Source organism: Bubalus bubalis, chromosome 1, assembly GCF_019923935.1.
Source record: "Bubalus bubalis isolate 160015118507 breed Murrah chromosome 1, NDDB_SH_1, whole genome shotgun sequence".
Classification (NCBI taxonomy): Eukaryota; Metazoa; Chordata; class Mammalia; order Artiodactyla; family Bovidae; genus Bubalus; species Bubalus bubalis.
This window is the reverse complement of record NC_059157.1, coordinates 56854576-56877598: the sequence shown is the minus strand read 5'-3', so window position 1 is coordinate 56877598 and position 23023 is coordinate 56854576.

Sequence of the window (23023 nt, the reverse complement as noted above, 5' to 3'; positions counted from 1 at the left end):
CTCAGAGTCTGCCAGTTCAAAGTCATCACAGGGTACTAATTATCACAAACCTATCACCATGAGCTATATTAACAAAAGATCACAGTAATTATAGGCAAAGATCTAACAGATAAAAACAATAGCATTAATCCAAATATAAGTAAGTGGGAGGAGAGATTTAATATTGACAAGAAGACAATAATATTTGGTGACGATAATATCATTGGGTGTTAGAACTTCAACAGGTAATTTTGTGGAGGCAAAATTTAATCCCTGACAATAACTTTAGAGGCTAGGTTGTAATAAACTGTGCAGATTCCACCTTTATTGCTGTAAATTTTTATTTTATAGCCTTGAGTTGCCATTTAAGAAGTACAACTGGCAAAACTATATAAGGAGACCTTAGGTATATACATATATAGCCATGTTTCCTGAATGTGAAAATATTGCAAGATGATATTGTTGACCTTTGGACTTTCTACTACTGTGGCTATAACTGGAATGCCTGGATCCAAGAAGTCAGATAATGTAAAATTGAATTTGAAAATAAATGCAACATAAAATGAATTTTTGGATCCTGTAATGACTCAGGGCTGGATTCTGGGCCTTTTTTCCATCTGCTTTTGTTCTCTAGATGATGTCATCCAGTGATGTGACTTTGAAAACATTTCTATTCTGATGACATCCAAAATTGTGTGTCGAGCATGTTCTCACCTCTAAACTTCCACTGAGATTTCAAATGTCCAGCCCACACAGTTTCTCACCCAGTTTTTTAAATCAAGTAAATGGTAACTCCTTAAATAATATGCAAGAGGCATCATTTCCCCACACACTCAGACCATGAGAAGCTTGTCCAGATTCACTCTAAATGTGTGGCTCTTTACCATATATATGCTGAATCTTTTCACACATTGAACACTACAATTTCATCCAAATAGATCTTTCCTGCTTTATGTTTTCCCCCTCTATCTATTGCATGTCCAAGGAGAATTAAAAACAAAAACAGTGTACATCATTTCCTTTCCCTTGCCAGAACACTTCAGTAGCTGCCCACTTCAGTGGAAACAAACTCTAACTCCATGGTTTTTTCTATAAAGTCTTAATTTAACTGATTCTTGTTTTTCCCACCATTCCACCCTCATCTCAATTTTTTTTTCTCTTTACTGCATACACATTTGCTTTCTTTACTGTCTTCATCATGGTAAGTTTGTGTCTGTAACTGATCAAGATATTATGAGGCCATTCCAGGACAGATCCCCTCCCCATATCCTCTGTTTCAGATCTTCTGTGAAGTGCCTAGATAAAAATATCTGATGCACATTTCCTCACTTGATTTACAGATACTAAAATCCCCACCAAATGGAAGAAATAACACATCTCCTCCAGAGTCTGGCCAGAACCAGGAAAAATTTGCAAAAACTCATCACTTTTTTACCTTACCTTAGCATGAAATTAAAAGATGCTTACTCCTTGGAAGGAAAGTTATGACCAACCTAGATAGCACATTCAAAAGCAGAGACATTACTTTGCCAACAAATGTCTGTCTAGTCAAGGCTATGGTTTTTCCAGTGGTCATGTATGGATGTGAGAGTTGGACTGTAAAGGAAGCTGAGCGCTGAAGAATTGATGCTTTTGAACTGTGGTGTTGGAGTAGACTCTTGAGAGTCCCTTGGACTGCAAGGCGATCCAACCAGTCCTTTCTAAAGGAGATCAGTCATGGGTGTTCATTGGAAAGACTGATGCTGAAGCTGAAACTCCAGTACTTTGGGTCACCTCATGCAAAGAGTTGACTCATTGGAAAAGACCCTGATGCTTGGAGGGATTGGGGGCAGGAGGAGTAGAGGACGACAGAGGATGAGATGGATGGACGACATCACTGACTCGATGCACATGAATTTGGGTAAACTCTGGGAGTTGGAGATGGACAGGCAGGCCTGGTGTGCTGAGATCCATGGGGTCCCAAAGAGTCGGATATGACTGAGCGACTGAGCTGAACTGAAGTGAAAAAAAAAATTATTAGACTCCATGGAATAACTGTTCCCAGAGATCAAGTCATTTACTTTGCTTCAGCAGCCACTAAAAATAAATTTGTTAAAAATTAAACACACCAGGTTTCCTTGGGGGCTCAGTGGTAGAGAATCTGCCTGCCAATGCAGGAGACATGGGTTTGATTCCTGCTCTGGGAAGATCTCATATGCTGCTGAGCATCAAAGTCCATGTGCCACAACTACCAAGCTGTGCTCTACAGCCCAGGAGCCATGATTACTGAGCCTATGTGCTGCAGCTACTGAAGCCAGCGTGCCCTAGAGCCTGTGCTCTGCAACAAGAAAGGACACTGCAATAAGACACCTGCACACCACAACTGGAGAGTATCCAGCTTGCCGCACCTAGAGGAAAGCCAGAGCAGCATCGAAGGCCCAGCACAGCCAAAAGCAAATTAATACATAAGAATTAAACATGCCAATGGATACTCAAGGAAAAACACTACAAATCTACATAAATCAATATTAATATGAATATGTCCCCAGAAGAAGTATAAATACAAATAAAGACATATCATCTAGTGAATGATTACAATTGCTTGCTTTGTTCAAAAACTATAAAAGTCCATATAATATTGGATTTATAATCCATATAATATTAGATATAGAGGTGAGATGGTCAAAAACAAATGAGTAGTCCATCCCCATATATTCTGCATTGGCTCTCCTCGATCCCAAGATAATATCACAAATGGTATGAACATCTTGTACTGCAATCTGTCACTGACCACCTCCTCTAACTCTGTGTTTGTCTATATGTGTGTGTGTCTGAGAGAGAGTGTGCATATCTCTGAAAAAGGCAGATGTATCAGAAAGAGATACAGACTCAATTTTATAGAAAGAAGCATAGTAATTTTAACTTTTGAAATGCTAAAATACTGAGGCTAATTCAAAGCACAAGTGGAATTACATCTGGAAACATTACTTCAAAGCTTACAAAAGCATACTATAATACAAAGTACTTTTCTGTAATAAATGTTCTTAACTTTTCCATTAGATTTTTCAATTAATTTCATGTGGTTTCAAGTTGCAATTATTTTAAAGTGTACGGTGAAAAGAATACTAATTGTGATCAGCTCTACTTTTCTCTGTTCTTTAACCACAGGCAAAGCACTGTAATGAAAGAAGAAATACTTCCTGAGATGTCAGTTATATGTGTTGATTCAATGGACAATTGTGTATGTTTTGATGTGAATAGATACTGTCAAAGAGCTGTTCAAAGGAATAGTACCAATTTTCCTCTCAATAGCACTGCATGAGAATTCCAGTTGCTCAAAGTATCCCCATAAATTAGCAGACTACAACTTTGTAGAATTCATTGTAAATATATATTCAAAGACTTAAGATAAATACTCTGCAAGAGATGGAATCTCAGACCACCTTACCTGCCTCCTGAGAAATCTGTATGCAGGTCAAGAAGCAACAGTTAGAACCGGACATGGAATGACAGACTGGTTCCAAAATGAGAAAAAGAGTATGACAAGGCTGTATATTGTCACCCTGCTTATTTAACTTATATGCCAAGTAGATCATGAGAAATGCTGGGCTAGATGAAGCATGAGATGGAATCAAGTTTGCAAGGGGAAATATCAATAACCTCAGATACACAGATGATACCACCTTTTGGCAGAAAGTGAAGAGGAACTAAAGAGCCTCTTGATGAAAGGGAAAGAGGAGAGTGAAAAAGTTGGCTTAATACTCAACTTTCAAAAAACGAATATCATGGCAACTGATCCCATCACCCCATGGCAAAAAGATGGAGAAACAATGGAAACAGTGACAAAATTTACTTTGTTGGGCTCCAAAGTCACTGCAGGTGGTGACTGAAACCATGATATTAAAAGATGCTTACTCATTGGAAGAAAAGCTATGACCGAACTAAACAGCATATTAAAAAGCAGAGACATTACTTTACCAACAAAGGTTCATCTACTCAAAGCTATGGTTTTTCCAGTAGTCGTGTATGGATGTGAGAGTTGAACTATAAAGAAAGCTGAGTACAAAAAAAAATTGATGCTTTTGAAATGTGGTGTTGGAGAAGACTCTTGAGAGTCCCTTGGACTGCAAGGAGATCCAACCAGTCAATCGCAAAGGAAATCAATCCTGAATATTCATTGGAAGGACTGATCCTCAAGCTGAAACTCTAGTACTTTGGCCACCTGATGCAAAGAACTGACTCATGTGAAAAGACCCTGATCCTGGGAAAGATTGAAGCAGAAGAAGGGAATGACAGTGGATGAGATGGTTGGATGGCATCACCGACTCAATGAGTTTGAGCAAGCTCTGAGAGTTGGTAATGGACAGGGAACCCTGCCGTACTCTAGTCCATGCGGTCACAAAGGGTCAGACACAACTGAGCAACTGAACTGAACTGAAGATAAATATTCTTATAATGAGTAAATGCATGCAGAATATCAAAAGATAAAAAGAAGCTATATGAAAGAGCAAATGTAAATTCTACAACTAAAAGAAAATAGCATCACAATTTAAAAATTAACTGGATTGGCTTACTCAAATTGGAGATGCCAGAAAATGGTCTGATAATTTGGTGGTGCAGTGGTAAAGAATCTGCCTGCCTTTGCAGGAGATGCAAGAAATGTGAGTTCGATCCTTGGGTCAGAAAGACCCCCTGCAGTTGGAAATGACAGTCCACTCCAGTATTCTTGCTGAGATAATCCCCTGGACAGTGGAGCCTGGCAGGCTACAGTCTTTGGGGTCACAAAGATTCAGACATGACTGAGTGACCGAGCACACAATTTGAACATAAATCAGTAGAAACCATCTAACTATAACAGATAGGAAAAGAAAATAAATGAACACTTTTTAAAATGTGGGACTATATCAAGAAATCTAACATGCATATATGAAGTTCCATAAGTAGAAGAGACATAATGGGGTTTGAAAAAAAAATGTTTAATTAAGAGTAGCTAAAAATTCCCTAATGTTTCAATTTAGGGAATGTTTAGCCACTTTTAATTAAACATCTTTTTTTTTTTCCAAAACCCATTCTGTCTTTTCTATGTATGGAACTTAAAAATGGTATAAATGTAATGTCTGTAAGAATTAAAAGAACAAAGTCAATCTAAAAGAAGTTATGAGTATTTTATCAAATATTAAAAGGTCAGATAGCACCACATCCCTACATTGGGAAAACTTATTGAAGAAAATTCAATTTATTGTGAAGTCTTATCTTTGAAATATTATAAAGGTCACAGGACAAATTATTTAAAATTATTACAAAAGTAGCAATATTTTAAAAATCACTTTGATCTTTGCTCTCCTCTCCTTTTTACCATATAGTCATTGCTCCATATGCTGTATCTCTCTCCCACTGCAGTGAAATCACATTTCAAAGATAACTGATAACCTACTTACTGAGTATAACATCCTTTTTAATTTCTCACCCAGCTCAGTCTCTTACAGTATTTTATATTATTTGCTATCACTTTCTCTTTTAATATTTTACATCCCTGGCTTTTTTATTTTCTTTTTCATCTCTGAATGTATCTCAGTTTATTTGCTGCTACCTCCAAATTCAATTCCTGAAACTCCCTAATGTGTACTTTATGATGTTGTTGTTGTGTGGTCTCTAAACTGTGTCCAACTTTTTGCGACCCCATGGACTGTAGCCCACCAGCCTTCTCTGTCTGTGGGATTTCCCAGGCAAGAATGCTGAAGTGGGTTGCCATTTCCTTCTCCAGGGGATCTTTCTGATCCACAGATTGAACTCACATCTTCTGCATTGGCAGGTGGATTCTTTATCACTGAGCCACAGGTGAAGCCCACCCTATGATTTAGTCACACAAATTACCTTCGTGTCCACCCTTAATAAATCTGAGTATTTGTAAAAGTTGTTGATTTCTTTGAAATATAGTGTCCCTCCTTCCCATCCCTATACACCTTTGGTGATCTTGTTTACTAGCAAAATTCCTAATCATTCTTCAAGATTTAGATGATAATTTTCCTTCTTTATACATCTGCCACTCAATATAGGTAGAATTCTATCAACAGATCCTTATTCCCAAGACATAGGAGTGTCCTTGGAAAATAAGAGACCTTGAATATATGCAGTAGGTCAAAAAAAAAAGAGAGATTTAGATTCAGATATCCTAACATTTAAATAAATGTTAGCTTTCTCGTGTATGTAAAATTAAACTAATAAACCCTTCTCTGAAAGATTTTTTTGCTTCATAAGCAACAGAACTAAAAACAACTTTCTTCAAAGAGTTACATGAGATAATTTAGGGAAATCAGGGAGTTCCCCGGTTGTGTAGTGATTAGGACTCAGTGTTTTCACTGCTGGATCTGGGGTTCCATCCCTGGTCAGGGAACTAAAATCTCAGAAACCACTTGGCATGACCAAAAAAAAAAAAAAAAAAAGGTGTACTGAAATAACCTAGGACAATGTGTAAGTTCCATCACCAGTTGCTACTAATGCCACTGTTATTATTTCTCTGTCCTTCCACCTACTGTTAATAGCTATTAATAGTTGAATGTCCTTTTTTGTGGAGCTATATCAAGAGTCAACATAATCACCTTTCTCTCTAGAGAGATGTGTGGGTAGAATGCATTCTCTGAACTTTACTTATAATTTGTTTCTCTCCTGTTAGACGAGATCACTGCAAATATGACTGCCGGTTAATCCATGAGCTGAACCTGGGCTTTGGGGGCTCTTCATCCCCTCCCTTGCTCTTTGAGTCTCTCTCCCATAGCAGGAGATATTTTCAAGGACACAACATTCAGAGAGCAATGTGTTGTTGAGAACATTTGGGTAGTGTACATAACTGAACTCAGTTAAGACCTCTGACTAAAAATTTTAAATTCTAACAGGTAAGTATAGAGATCTGCTTGTCTTGCTGTTGTCCAAGCAAGCCTCGTATGTATGTTTCCCTGCTTATTAAACTTGCCACCAACCAATCTAGAATAGAGAGTTTGAACCTTTGATACTTTATAAGAAAGCCTCCTAAATTGATAAAATCCAAGCATTTTCACTAGTCCCTACTCTAGACATTTAGTTGGTCATTTAAATTTCATGTGAGTTTTTCCTCCACAGTGACCACTTGCCAGGCAAAAATATGTTATATATTACAATAAATATCGAAAAGCTTTTAGGGAAAGTTGGGTGCCTATCTTTGATTACAAATGTTAACTGAAACTACATAAGGTAAGATAGGCTATTGGAGAGTGTATGTTTCTTCAAATGATCTAACCAGAGGTACAAAAGGATATTCAAAGGCCTAGCTGGAGAACTAGGGTAATAACAAAAGTATGCATGTGTGTGTGCTTAATCACTTCAGTCATGTCCCTTTCTTTGTAACCCTATGAACTGTAGCCAACTAGGCTCCTCTTTCCATGGATTCTCCAGGCAAGAATACTGGAGTAGTTGACATGCTCTCCTCCAGAGGATCTTCCCAACTAAAGGATTAAACCCCATCTTATGACTCCTTCATTGGCAGGTGGGTTCTTTACCACTAGCGCCATCTGAGAAGCCCAACAATGAAGAGGGATTATTAAGTACACTTTGAAGAAAGCAGGACCCTGTTTCTGGCAGAATTAAGAGAGAGAAGTCAACATATTCATGTCTTCTGCTTTTCAGAAAAACCACAACTTATTAGATTGGAACAACAGTTTTCTGCAATAATTACAGTCTTTTTCTGTAAAAAGACTGTAAAAGACTAAATTATTAGTCTAGAAAGGGAGGGGAAATCTGGATGGTGGGGTAGAAAGACACTGAGCTTACCTCCCCTAGAAAACACAGCAAAACTACCACTACACATAGAGCAACCTGAGTTGAGAATAACCTGAAGACTAGCAGAAAGGAACTTCTACAACCAAGGCTGTAAAGAAAGATTGGAGCAGAGTAGGAGTCTAGACTACATGGAGTCCAGTAGGAGTGGAAGATAAGCAATCTACACATGATCCACAGTCCTAGCTGGTAGCCCAGAAGAGGAGGGTGATATCCCAGACTTGGGAATCCTTTGTAAGGAGTGAGGGTTTTAAGTCACCATCTGATGCCCCAACGCTTAGACCTGATATTGGGAAGATAATCTCCTTAAATGGTTTAAAACCATGTGTCTTACAAAGTCTGTAAGAAACTAGGACTCCACCCAGCACTCTGGCCAGCCTGCCAGGACCATCACAGTACCCTCCCAAGTACCCACGGGTCTGGCCGCAGCACCTGATACTCCAGCACTGATCCTCATTAAGACAAAGACTGCCTTTGCCATTGCACACACGTGTACCTGAGAAAAGGCAGAGATAGCTCAGAAATGTGTCCCCCACCCCCTAGGGACCCAACCACACCTGTAACCAAGGCAGAGACTGTCATTATCATTGTGCACCCATGCACAATGGGGGAAAAGCTGAGTCAGCTTAGATGTGTGGCTTCAAACCCATCATCCCTGATCCTGCACCAACAAAGGCAATGGTTAGTTTTCTGGGAGAAGCTCAATTCCTTCAAGGCTTTGACTTCAGGCCCCAGATCTGGCCCTCAATGGGGTGTGCATGTGCTAATTCGCTTCAGTCATGCCCAACTCTTTGTGACCCCAGGCTCCTCTGTCCGTGGAACTATCCAGACAAGGATACTGAAGTGGGTTGGCATACCCTCCTCCAGGGGAACCTTTCCCATCCATGGATTTAACTTGTATCCCTTATGTCTCTTGCACTAGCAGGTGAGTTCTTTACCACTAACGCCACGTGGAAAGCTTAGGATAAGCCCCAGCTAACACCTGGCTCTGGCTTCAGTCCCTCAAATCCCAGGCCTGTCTCCCACTAAGGTGGCAGCTACCAGTACACCATGGGACAAGATCAGTTCATACTCACTTCAACACTAGCTGTCACATCAAAGTCACCAGGCACATGTAGACTGCGTAGGGACACTCATACTCAGGCACATGTCTTCAAGAATAATATAACTGAAATTTCACATAGTTTTATAGAGACAGAGAAAGTCAAACAAAGTGAGAAGACAAAGGAATATGTTCCATGGAAAAGAAAATATCAAACCACAGGGGGGGAAAAAAACTAACAATATAGAGATAAAAAGCAAAGCAATTGTAATAAAAATGCCTACTGGGCTCAGGAAAAGAATAGAGGAACACAGTGAAAACATTAACAAGGAACTAAAAAATATATATAAAAAAAACTAATCAGAGCTGACAAATATAATAACTGCAATAGAAAATACACTAGAAAGTATTAACAACAGATTCAATAATACAGAAGAACACATAAATGAATTAGAAGATAGATTAGTGGAAATAGGCCAATCAGAAGAGCAAAAAGAAAAAAATAATAAGAATAAGAATAGTTTAAGGGGACTCTGAGTCAACATCAACCATACTAACAATTGTGATATAGTGTTTCCAGAAGGAGAAGAGACAGAAAGAAGCAGAAAATATACTGATAAAATTATGGATGAAAACTTCTCTAACTTGAGAAGAATACAATATCCAAGGTTCAGGAAGCACAGAGTCCCAATCAAGAGGTATATGAAGAGACACACACCAAGATATATCATAACTAAAACAGCAAAACTTAAATAGAAAATTTTAAAGGCAGCAAAAGGAAAACAAATAATCACATACAAAGGATTGCCTTGAAGGCTATAGGCTGATTTTTCAGCAGACACTTGGCAGCCCAGAAAAAAGATGGAGAATACATTTAAACTGGTGAATAAATTACAACCTAAGATACGGTACTCAGCAAAATTATCATGCAGCACTGAAAAATAGATAAAGAATTTTCAGACAAGTAAAAACTAAGTTTATCAATACTAAACCAATCTTATGATTTAAAGAATATTCTTTAAACAAAAAAGTTAACATTATAACAATAAACAAGAAAATACGTAAGAGGAAAAATCCACTGGTAAAAGCACACATATAGTAAACCCAGTGGATCAGTTACTTCAGTTAGTATGTATCTTAAAGAAAAAAATTGTAAAATCAACTATAACTATAATAAACAATTAATGGAAATACATGAAAATGTAAAATATGACATCAAAAGCATAAAATTTGAGGGGAGAGTAACAATGTAGATATTTTACAATGTGTTTGAACTTAAATGACTATCAGGTTAAAACAAGTGATATAGATTTGTCTGCCTGGCTGCTAAGTTGTGTCAGTCATCTATGACTCTGCAACCCTTTGGACTGTAGCCCAGCAGGCTCCTCTGTCCATGGGATTCTCCAGACAAGAATACTGGAGTGAGTTGCCATGCCCTCCATTAGAGGACCCTCCCAACCCAGGGGTCAAACCCATGTTCCCTGTGGCTCTTACATTGCAGGCAGATTTTTTACCACTGAGCCACTGGGGAAACTCAAATATAGTTATAGGTTAATATATATGAAAAACCTGCATTAGATAAAATCTAGAAAGAAATTCACACAAAAATTCTCCTGATCTTCAAATCACGAGAAAATAATAAAAAGAAGAAAAGAATAGAGAAAAACTGCAGAAATAGCCAGAAAAAAAGTTCAGTTCAGTTCAGTTCAGTCGCTCAGTCGTGTCCGACTCTTTGCAACCCCATGAATCGCAGCACGCCACGCCTCCTTGTCCATCACCAGCTCCCGGAGTTCACTCAGACTCACGTCCATCGAGTCCGTGATGCCATCCAGCCATCTCATCCTCTATCGTCCCCTTCTCCACCTGCCCCCAATCCCTCCCAGCATCAGAGTCTTTTCCAAAGAGTCAACTCTTCTATGAGGTGGCCAAAGTACTGGAGTTTCAGCTTCAGCATCATTCCTTCCAAAGAAATCCCAGGGCTGATCTCCTTCAGAATGGACTGATTGGATCTCCTTGCAGTCCAAGGGACTCTCAAGAGTCTTCTCCAACACCACAGTTCAAAAGCTTCAATGCTTCGGCACTCAGCTTTCTTCACAGTCCAACTTTCAAGAGACAATAAGCACATACCTATCAATAATCATTTTAAATATCAATGGACTAAAAGCTTCAACCAAACGACATAGGGTGGTTGATTGCATTAAAATTGTGCACATGTATATGTGGCTTATAAGCCATATAAGCCAAGCTTATAGTATGAAAGCCAAAGAAGAACACAGTCTGAAAGTGAAGGGATGGAAAATGATATTTCATGAAAATGAAAACACCAAGAAAGCAAGTCTAGTCATTTTCAAATCAGATAAAATAGACTTTAAATCAAAATCTATAACAAAAGCAAAAAAAGGCATTATGTAATGATAAAGGTCTCAGTAAAAGAAGAGGATACAAAACTCATAAATATATATGTACCTATTATAAGAGCAAATATATAAAGCAAATATTAACAGACATAAAGTGAGAAATTTATAGTAATGAAGTAATATTAGGAGACTTTAACACCTCATATCAATGGATGCATCATAAATTGGTTGATGAAGAAATCAAAGAATTAAGCAGAAAATATTTTGAAAAAAAAATCACAAATTTTCTAAATGCAAAACATTTCTAGGAGGAAAATTTTATCATGATACAGGCCTTCCTCAAGAAACAAGAAAAATCTCCAAAAACTTTCCATCTAAAAGAATTATAGGAAAAGAACAAACAAGGTGCAAAATTAGCATAAAAAGGAAATAATAAATATCAGAGCATAAATAGAAACAAAAATAACAAGAAAGATCAATTAAACTAAAAACTGAATTTGTAAAAGATTAATAAAACTGATAAATCTTTAGCCAGACACACTGTCAAAAAAGATACAGTCCAAATAAACAAAATTAGAAATTAAAGAGACTGTTAGAGCCAATATCACATAAGTACCAAAAATAGAACTATCGTGCTGGAGAAGACTTCTGAGAGTCCCTTGAACTGCAAGGAGATCAAATCAGTAAATCCTAAAGGAAATCAACCCTGAATAATCACTAGAAGAACTGATGCTGAAGCTGAAGCTCCAATACTTCAGCCACCTGATGTGAAGAGCCTAATGGGAAATACCCTAATGCCAGGAAAGACTGAGGGCAGGAGGAGTAGGGGGTGATAGAGGATGAGATAGTTGAATGGCATCACTGACTCAATAGACAGGAGTTTGAGCAAACTTCAGGAGATGGTGAAGGACAAGGAAGTCTAGTGTGTTGCCATCAATGGGGTCACAAAGAGTCTGACAAGGCTGTTCAACTGAACAACAGTTACATTCTTACAAATTAGACAATCTAGAAGAAACTGTTAGTTCCTAGAAATATACACTCTTCCAAGACTGAATCCGGAAGAAATAGAAACTCTAACAGACAGATTACTAGTATTGGACTGAATTTGTAATCAAAAAACTCCCTACAAACAGAAGTAAAAAACTGTTCAGGTTCACCAGGAAATTCTACCAAACATGTAAAGAATAGTCAATACCTATCCTTATCGAATTATTAAAAAAAAAAAACTGAGAAGGGAACACTTTCAAATTTATTCTATAAAACCAGCATTATTATCTTTCTAAAACCAAAGACACCAGTATCTAAAATACACAAAGAACCTATACAACTCAATATATATATTTTTTAAAAACTGATTAAAAATGAGCAGAGGATCATAAGAGGCATTTTCCAAATAAAATATATAATTAATAATATGTTTAGAATTAATCATTAGGAAAATTAATGACAGTTAATCATTAGGAGATAGGCAAATTAAAACCACAGTGAAACATGACCTCACGCTTGAGAGAATGGCTATTATTGTATGACCTACAAATAACAGCTGTTTCCCAGGATGTGGAGAAAAATTAATCCTCACCCACTGTTGAACCCTTACCCACTGTTTGTAGAAATTTTGAGAGACCTTATTTTCTTGGGCTCCAAAATCACTGAAGTTGGTGACTGCAGACATGAAACTAAAAGATGCTTCTTGGAAGAAAAGCTATGACAAACCTAGGCAGCATATTAAAAAACAGAGACATTACTTTTTCAACAAGGTTTGTCCAGTCAAAGCTATGGATGTGAGAGTTAGACTGTGAAGAAAGCTGAGTGCTGAAGAATGGATGCTTTTGAACTGTGGTGTTGGAGAAGACTCTTGAGAGTTCCTTGGACTGAAAGAGAGTCAATCCTAAAGGAAATCAGTTCTGAATATTCATTGGAAGGACTGACGCTGAAGCTGAAACTCCAATATTTTGACCACCTGATGCGAAGAACTGACTCATTTGAAAAGACCTTGATGCTGGGAAAGATTGAAAGCAGAAGGAAAAGGGGATGACAGAAGATGAATGGTTGGATGGCATCACCAACTTGATGGACATGAGTTTGACCAAGATTTTGGAGTTGGTAATGAACAGAGTAGCCTGGCGTGCTGCAGTCCATGAGATTGCAAAGAGTTGATCAGGACTGAGTGACTGAATTGAACACTAAAGACAGTGCAGCATAATGGAGAAGCCAAGAAGAGGCTTAAGTTATTAGTATGTATTAAAAATGTGTCCAGAGTGAGAAAATATGGGAAAACAGGAAGTATGGCAAAACAACCATCAGAGCTAGCCATAGTTCTCTGGTTCATCCTATGTGGTGTGAAACTATAGCTTCAAAAAATAAGATGCACTCCATAACCCATGGAGAAAAAAATAGAACCAACCAGACTAGACCAATGGAGGATTCTATTTTGACCTTGATGCTGGGAAAGATTGACTCAGGAGGAGAAGGGGACAACAGAGGATGAGATGGTTTGATGGCATCACTGACTGAGTTTGAGCAATCTCTGGGACTTGGTAATGGACAGGGAAGCCTGACGTGCTGCAGTCCATGAGGTCACAAAGAGTAGGACATGACTGGAGACTGAACTGGCAGTCACTATGGAAAACATAAAGAGATCTCAAAAAATTAAAAATAGAACTACTATGTGATCCAGCATTTCCAATCCTGGGTATTATTATTCATCAAGATATATACATATATATATATATATATATATATATACATGTATATGTGTATGTATATATATGCGTGTATGTATATACATGTGTATGTATGTATATGTATATATATATATATATATGTATCTTGATGAATAATTAAGGCTTCAGTTCAGTTCAGTTCAGTCGCTCACTCATGTCCAACTCTTTGCGACCCCATGAATCGCACATGCCAGGCCTCCCTGTATATCACCATCTCCCAGAATTCACTCAAACTCACATCCATCCAGTCGATGATGCCATCTAGCCATCTCATCCTCTGTCGTCCCCTTCTCCTCCTGCCCCCAATCCCTCCCAGCATCAGAGTCTTTTCCAATGAGTCAACTCTTCACATGAGGCAGCCAAAGTACTGGAGTTTCAGCTTTAGTATTATTCCTTCCAAAGAACACCCAGGACTGATCTCCTTTAGAATGGACTGGTTGGATCTCCTTGAAGTCCAAGGGACTCTCAAGAGTCTTTTTCAACACCACAGTTCAAAAGCATCAGCTTTCTTCATAGTCTAACTCTCTCATCCATACAGGATCACTGGAAAAACCATAGTCTTGACTAGATGGACCTTTGCTGGCAAAGTAATGTCTCTGCTTTCGAATATGTTATCAGGTTGGTCATAACCTTTCTTCCCAGGAGTAAGCGTATTTTAATTTCATGGCTGCAATCACCATCTGCAGTGATTTTGGAGCCCAGAAAAATAAAGTCTGACACTGTTTCCACTGTCTCCCTATCTATTTGCCATGAAGTGATGGGACCGGCTGCCATGATCTTTGCTTTCTGAATGTTAGGCTTTAAGCCAACTTTTTCACTCTCCTCTTTCACTTTCATCAAGAGGCTTTTTAGTTCCTCTTCACTTTCTGCCATAAGTGTGGTGTCATATACATATCTGGTGTTATTGATATTTCTCCCAGCACTCTTGACTCCAGCTTGTGCTTCATCCAGCCCAGCGTTTCTCATGATGTACTCTGCATATAAATTAAATAAGCAGGGTGACAATATACAGCCTTGATGTACTCTTTTCCTATTTGGAACCAGTCTGTTGTTCCATGTCCAGTTCTAACTGTTTCTTCCTGACCTGCATATAGGTTTCTCAAGAGGCAGGTCAGGTGGTCTGGTATTCCCATCTCTTTCAGAATTTTCCAGAGTTTATTGTGATATTAGATATTAATACCAGCATTTTTGTCTGCTGATAAAGTGTTAATGACTCAGCCATGTCAGACTCTGTGTGACCCCATGGACTGTAGCCTGGCAGTCTCCGCTACCATCGAATTCTCCAGGCAAGAATAATGGAATGGGTTGCCATTCCCTGATCCAGGGAATCTTCCCGACCCAGGGATTGAATCCAAGTCTCCTGGCATCGCAGGTGATTCTTTACCATCAGAGCCACCAGGGAAGCCCATTTTTGTCTACTGTTGATACTAAGTAAGTTTACAAGGTTAATGAATTTTAATTTGTATGTCATTTTTTACTTTGTCTGCTTTTTCCTATCTGCTGCAGAAAACCCAATCTATTAAAGCTCAGTGTGGGGGAAAGACACAGTGATCTGTTTTGTAATTGCTGATTGATAATGTTGTACAATATTTGGTCCAGAAGAAATCTGGCCTGGTTAATATGACATGGGAGCAGAGTGAAATGCCACAAAGGTTACTGAAGAATATGAATCAGAATTTGAATAAGAGAAGTCACCCTGGTGATAAAATAGTGAAATTATGTTTACCCAATTGGTAGCTGTATTGAACCACTTAACAGCATCCATCTCAGGCAAATTAATGATCTTACACTTCTCCAAAGTCATTCAGCAAAGATTCCAAATCATTGGAGAAACCAATTAAGCCATAATAAAGGAGCCCATGCTGATCAGTCTGACCATATATTATACACTGCAGAGTCTCCTAAGCATTCTTTTATTATGCATAGCCACAGAATTTAAGGTGGAATCATGACCAGAATGGAAAAAAGAGACATTACTGGGACCATAGGCAAAATTTTTCAAGGTTTTATGTATGGGATGGGTGGATAAAATTACTTACTTACCACTGATCATATGATGAGGTGAGGAGTATGAGAGTGTTTTGTCTTTTTTTCTTGCAACTTTAATGTACATTTTAAATCATTTAATAATGAATTATTTTTAAAAAATACACTCCATCTAATAAAAAAAATTGAAACACTAAATAATAAAAACAACAAGTAATTTAACGACCAAACCTGTTATCATAATTTTATTTTCAATCCTTGGAGTGTTAGTCACTGTCATATCTGACTCTTTGTGATCCTATGGACTATAGCCCTCTAGGCTCCTCTGTCCATGGGATTTCCCAGGCAAGAATACTGGAATGTGTTGCTATTCTGTTCTCCAGAGGATCTTCTCGACCCAGGGATTGAACCCAGGTCTCCTGCATTTCAGGCCATGTCTCCTGCATTGGAGGAAGATTCTTTACCATCTGAGCTACAGGGAAGTCCCATTTTCAATTAAATCAACATTAAAATCAAAGAATAGACAGGAACATAAAAGTATCTTTGTGTTTATTTTTGACCAAGTAACTCACAGCGAATATAATACTTAACGAATACATAGTAATATAAATAGGGATAATATATTTAGAATGTTTAAGAAGCAGGTCTTGATATAGTTTTATTTAAAAAAATAAAGAAAAAGTCTCGTGTTGTACAATCAAGGCAGTACCTCACACAAAAATGTGTTTGTCTTTTCCTATTTAATTAGTCAAAAGCAAAAACTTTTCTGATCCCTGATAGCTGTCAGTTGTTCAGTTGCTCAGTCATGTCCAACTTTTTGAATCCCATGGACTGGAGAACACTAGGCTTCCTTCCTTCACCATCTCCCAGAGCTTGCTCATACTCATGTCCATTGAGTTGGTGATCAACCAATCATCAACTCAACCATCTCATCCTCTGTAGCTATCAGGGGCTGCTTCAAATGATAGGGTCAGGGTTCCCATAACCAAGAGACTGGGCAGGCCCTAGTGAAGAAACTATTTCTAAGGCTCCACATAAGTCAGGACTGTAGCTATCTCATTGGCAAAAGCATTTACTTAGCCAACTTTAACAGAGAAGTATGGCTTGCTGAGAGTCATTACTGCAATAGTCAGTGCCCACAAATGGGCATTGCCAATCAGCTCTCCAAATGTCTTGTGACAATGTACTTCCTTGTACATATAAAAAATATTTATCTTGTTCCTCAGTCTCTCCACTACTTTATATTTTAAACTGAAAAAGCTTAGTGGTATGTCTAAAATTGTATCTAATTGAAATTCTATTTTTCATTTTCCTGAATACTAGATAATTTGAATACCTTTTTACATGCTTATTTATAATTTGTATCATCTGTTTGTATATATTTCATTCATATCTTTAGTTTTAAGTTGGTCTTAAAAATTTAGCCTTTAACTGATTTATAGAAAATATGTGTATATATATATATGTTTATGTGTGTATATATATAAATGTTTGTGTATTGATTGTCTGTTATATGTTTTAAATAGCATTTCTATTTTTCATGTCTTTTCATGTTTAGCAGGGTATTTTGATCTAGATAAGTTTAAATTTGTTATGAAGTAAAAGGTATCAATCTTGTGTTTTCTTTAAGAAACTGTTTTCATTCCCAAGTCATAAAAATATTCTCCTACAGTTACCTCTTATGTTTTCATTTTCATGATTAGAAAGCATGGGTCTCAGTCAGTAAAGATTTCACCTACAATGCAGAGACCCAGATTCAATCCCTGGGTCAAGAAGATCCCCTGGAGAAGGAAATGGCAACCCACTCCAGTATTCTTGCCTGGAAAATCCAGTGGACAGAGGGGTCTGGCAGGTTACTTACTGTCCATGGGGCCACAGGAGTCAGACATAGCTTAGCAACTAAACAAGAAACACCACCATAGTTTCTTTATGATATTATGCTTCTGCTGTACAATGAAGTGAATCAGCTATGTGTATACATATATCCGCTCCTTCTTGGGCCTCCTTCACACTCATGTCACCCATCTAGGTCATCAGAGAGTGTCAAGCTGAGCTCCCTGTGCTATACAGCAGCTTCCCACTAGGTATTTAATTTCAGTTCAGTTCCGTTCATTCACTCAGTGGTGTCCAACTCTTTGTTGACCCCATGGACGACTGCAACAAGCCAGACTTCTTTTCCATCACCAACTCCCAGAGCTTGGTCAAACTCATGACCATTGTCAGTGATGTCAACCAACCATGTCATCCTCTTTCGTTCCCTTCACCTCCTGCCTTTAATCTTTCCCAGCATCAGGGTCTTTTCCTATTGGTCAGTTCTTCATCAGTTCTGCTTCAGCATCAGTCCTTCCAATGAATATTCAGGACTGATTTCCTTTAGGATTGACTGGTTGGATCTCCTTGCTGTCCAAGGGACTCCCAAGAGTCTAACACGTGGTATATATAGGCTTCCAGTTGGTGCTAGTGATAAAAAAAATAAATAAATAATTAAAAAAAAAAACCCTTGCCTACTAATACAGGAGACATAAAAGACCCAGGTTTGATCCCTGGGTTCGGAAGATCCCCTGGAGAAGGATATAGCAGCCCACCCAATATTCTTGCCTGGAGAATCCCATTGACAGAGGAGCCTGGTGTGCTGCAGTCCACACGGTCACAAAGACTTCCACATGACTGAGCGACTAAGCACACTGCACATACATTCTGAAACTCTGTTTCTAGGTATATTGAGGTTCATTCATAATTATATCTTAGTAAATTGAACCACATATCATCAGGAAGAAAACATTTTTTACTTAATTATACCCTTTTTCTTTTTCTTGTTTTAAAATTTAATTTGTTTTTACCATAGCTCTTTTAGGTTGATTTGTGTTCATCTTTATTTGATACAACTTTTTCTACACTTGAATTTATTTTATATTCTAGGCATATCTCTTATATACAATATGTAATATTACACACTCTGTGTTTACTGATAATTTAAATACAGATAAATTTATTGTTTTTACAGTCAAGTTTGGATTCTTTTCTATCATTTTACATAGCATTTATTTGTTCTTTTCCTTTTTTATACACTTGGATTTTTAGAATTTAGTTTATACAATGGAATAAAATTTCTCCAATATGTCATTTTGCTTAAATGTCAGAGAAAATTTTCTACTTTTTCATTTCAAATTTTCTATTACTTGATTTGCTATTTGGTTCAATTCAGACCATAAAGCCAAAATAAAAGTATGGAATTCCTTACTCAGGACTGGAGAAAAAATTCTACTAGTATAAACTGGGACTAAAACTTAATTCTTCATTTTCTCACTTATCTATTTTTTTCTCCTTTTATGCTGCAGAATTCTTATATTTTATTAATCTACCTCCCCATCACCTATGAAAAATGCTACAAGACTCGTTACTGTTTGGTTCTTCAGGGGCTTTCCTGTCTGAACTGAAACTCCTTACCAGCATGTAGGGGAGAAAGGAAGATGAACAGTGATGAGTTGTAGGTGTGGAAAAAAGATTCAAGACTTGAGGCGGTGATATTAGATGGTCAGTCAGTCAGTGCAAAGATGAATTTTACTATGGGGTTGCTTGGTTCCTGTTCTTTCTCACAGGGATAGAGGTAACAGTGACTGACTCTACTTCCTAAATCTTCTACACTTTTTCTATGTCAACCTTTGTATTCTCTCATTTCCTCCTGTCAGTTGATCAAGTTTCATTCTATTATTTTTGTTTTCTGCTAGGAAATTGTAATGACAGTTTGCTTTATGAATGACTATCACTTAAACTTCATATTCACACTTCACTGAGCAGTCTGAGCTGAATCCTCCCAAACACTAAATGGCACCTTACAGCTGATAGATAGTCACAGTCTACTAAACAGTGGATCATAGTACTCTAATTTCTTCTGCTTATTTTATTATCACAGAGATATTTTGCTTTTTATTTCTTAGGTATCCTCCTTCTTTGAATTACTTCAAAGACATCTCTTTTTCAGTGTTGTTTTATTATTATTTTATTATTTATTATTTTATCAGTGTTGTTTTATTATTATTTTCCCAAGTGTGGATGTTACTCGCTATCATCCATTTTAAAACTACAATTATTTATTAATCTCATGATTTATGTGTGTGGTCAGACTTTAATTCATGTCTGACTCTGCGACCTCATGAACTATAGCCTGCCAGGTTCTTCACTCCATGGAAATTTCCAGGCAAGAATATTGAAGTAGTTGCCATTTCCAGGGATTGAACCCAAGTCTCCAAGTATGCAGTTGGATTTGTACCAACTGAGCCACAACACAAGAGAAGACTCCACCCACATGGACATCACCAGATGGTCAACACCAAAATCAGATTGATTAAATTCTTTGCAGCTAAAGATGGAGAAGCTCTATATAGTCAGCAAAAACAAGACCAGGAGCTGACTGTGGCTCAGATCATGAACTCCTTATTGCCAAATTCAGACTTAAATTGAAGAAAGTAGGGAAAACCAGGAGAACATTCAGTTATGACATAAATCAAATCCCTAACAATTATACAATGTAAGTGAGAAATAGATTCAAGGAATGAGAATTAGATCTGATAGCATACCTGAAGACCTATGGATGGAGGTTCGTGACACTGTACAGAAGGCAGGATCAAGACCATCCCCATGGAAAAGAAATGCAAAAAAGCAAAATGGCTGCCTGAGGAGGGCTTACAAATAGCTGTGAAAAGAAGAGAAATCAAAAGCAAAGGAGAAAAGGAAAGATATAAGCATCTGAATGCAGAGTTCCAAAGAATAGCAAGGAGAGATAAGAAAGCCTTCCTCAGTGATCGGTGCAAAGAAATAGAGGAAAACAACAGAATGGGAAAGACTAGAGATCTCTTCAAGAAAATTAGAGATATCAAGGGAACATTTCATGCAAAGATGAGCACAATAAAGGGTAGAAATGTTATGGACCTAACAAAAGCAGAAGATATTAAGAAGAGGTGGCAAGAATACACAGAAGAATTGTACAAAAAAGATCTTCATGACCCAGATAGTTACAATGGTGTGATCATTCACCTAGAGCCAGACATCCTGGAATGTGAAGTCAAGTGGGCCTTAGGAAGCATCACTACGAACAAAGCTAGTGGAGGTGACGGAATTCCAGTTGAGCTATTTCAAATCCTAAAAAATGATGCTGTGAAAGTGCCGCACTCAATATGCCAGAAAATTTGAAAAATTCAGCAGTGGCTACATGACTGGAAAAAGTCAGTTTTCATTTCAATCCCTAAAAAAGGCAATCCCAAAGAATGCTCAAACTACCACACAGTTGCACTCATCTCACATGCTAGTAAAGTGATGCTTAAAATCCTCCAAGCCAGGCTTCAACAAAACGTGAACCATGAACTTCCAGATATTCAAGCTGGTTTTAAGGCAGAGAAACCAGAGGTCAAATTGCCAACAACCTCTGGATCATCGAAAAAGCACAAAAGTTCCAAAAAAAGATCTATTTCTGCTTTATTGACTATACCAAAGCCTTTGACTGTGTGGATCACAATAAACTGTGGAAAATTCTGAAAGAGATGGGAATACCAGACCACCTGACCTGCCTCTTGAGAAATCTGTATGCAGGTCAGGAAGCAATAGTTAGAACTGGACATAAAACAACATAGACTGATTCCAAATGGGAAAAGGAGTACATCAAGGCTGTATATTGTCACCCTGCTTATTTAGCTTATATGCAGAGTACATCATGAGAAACGCTGGGCTGGAAGAATCACAAGCTGGAATCAAGATTTCTGGGAGAAATATCAATAACCTCAGATATGTATATGACACCACCCTTATGGCATAATGTGAAGAACTAAAGAGCCTGTTGATGAAAATGAAAGAGAAGAGTGAAAAAAGTTGGTTTAAAGCTCAACATTTAGAAAGCAAAGATCATGGCATCTGGTCCCATCACTCCATGGCAAATAGATGGGGAGACAGTGGCAGACTTTATTTTTGGGAGCTCCAAAATCACTGCAGATGGTGATTGCAGCCATGAAATTAAAAGACGCTTACTCCTTGGAAGAAAAGTTATGACCAACCAAGAAAGCATATTCAAAAGGAGAGACATTACTTTGCCAACAAAGGTCCATCTAATCAATGCTATGGTTTTTCCAGTACTCATATATGGATGTGAGAGTTGAACTATAAAGAAAGCTGAGCACCAAAAAAATCGATGCTTTTGAATTGTGGTGTTGGAGAAGACTCTTGAGAGTCTCCTAGACTGCAAGGAGATACAACCAGTCCATTCTAAAGGAAATCAGTCCTGAATTCCTTGGAAGGACTGATGCTGAAGCTGAAACTCCAATACTTTGGCCACGTGATGTGAAGAACTGACTCATATGAAAAGACCCTGATGCTGGGAATGATTGAGGGTGAGAAGAGAAGGGGACAACAGAGAATGAGATTGTTGGATGGCATCACAGACTCAATGGATGTGAGTTTGAGTAAATTCCCAGTGTTGGTGATGGACAGGGCGGCCTGGTGTACTGCAGTCCTTGGGGTCACAAAGAGTCGGACATGACTGAGCAACTGAACTGAACTGAGCCACCAGGGAAGCCAGATTTAAGTAAAATTAAGACAAATTTTAAAATATCTTTTATATATATAAATATTCAAATTTTGGAATACAGTATGTTTATATTTTATTAAAGTTGCCATCATGTGTAATTTATTTGCAATAAATGATCAAAGACAAATAAAGGAAGGAACTTTTATCAAAAAACTGCATATATATTCCCTTAAAAAGGAAACAACAGATCACAAATGGAGTCACTTTTGCTAAACCCTGGGCTTCCCATGTTGCACTAGTGGTAAACACTCCTGCTAATGCAGGAGACATAAGAGACATGAGTTCAATCCCTGGGTTAGGCAGATCCCCTGGAAAAGGGTATGGCAACCCACTCCAGTATTCTTCCAGTAATCTCACGGACAAAGAGCCTAGTGGGTCATAGGGTTGCAAAGAAATGTATACTACTGAAGTGACTTAGTATTCATGCTAAGCCCCAGGTCAGCAAGACTTAATACCTAAATCAGCCCTTCCGAGGAACATGACTTTTAAGTCAGTCTGGAATTTCCTGGCCAGCCTTAATGAGCCAATCCACCACATAGACTCCTGCCTTCCCCCAAAGGAAGGTGACCTTGCC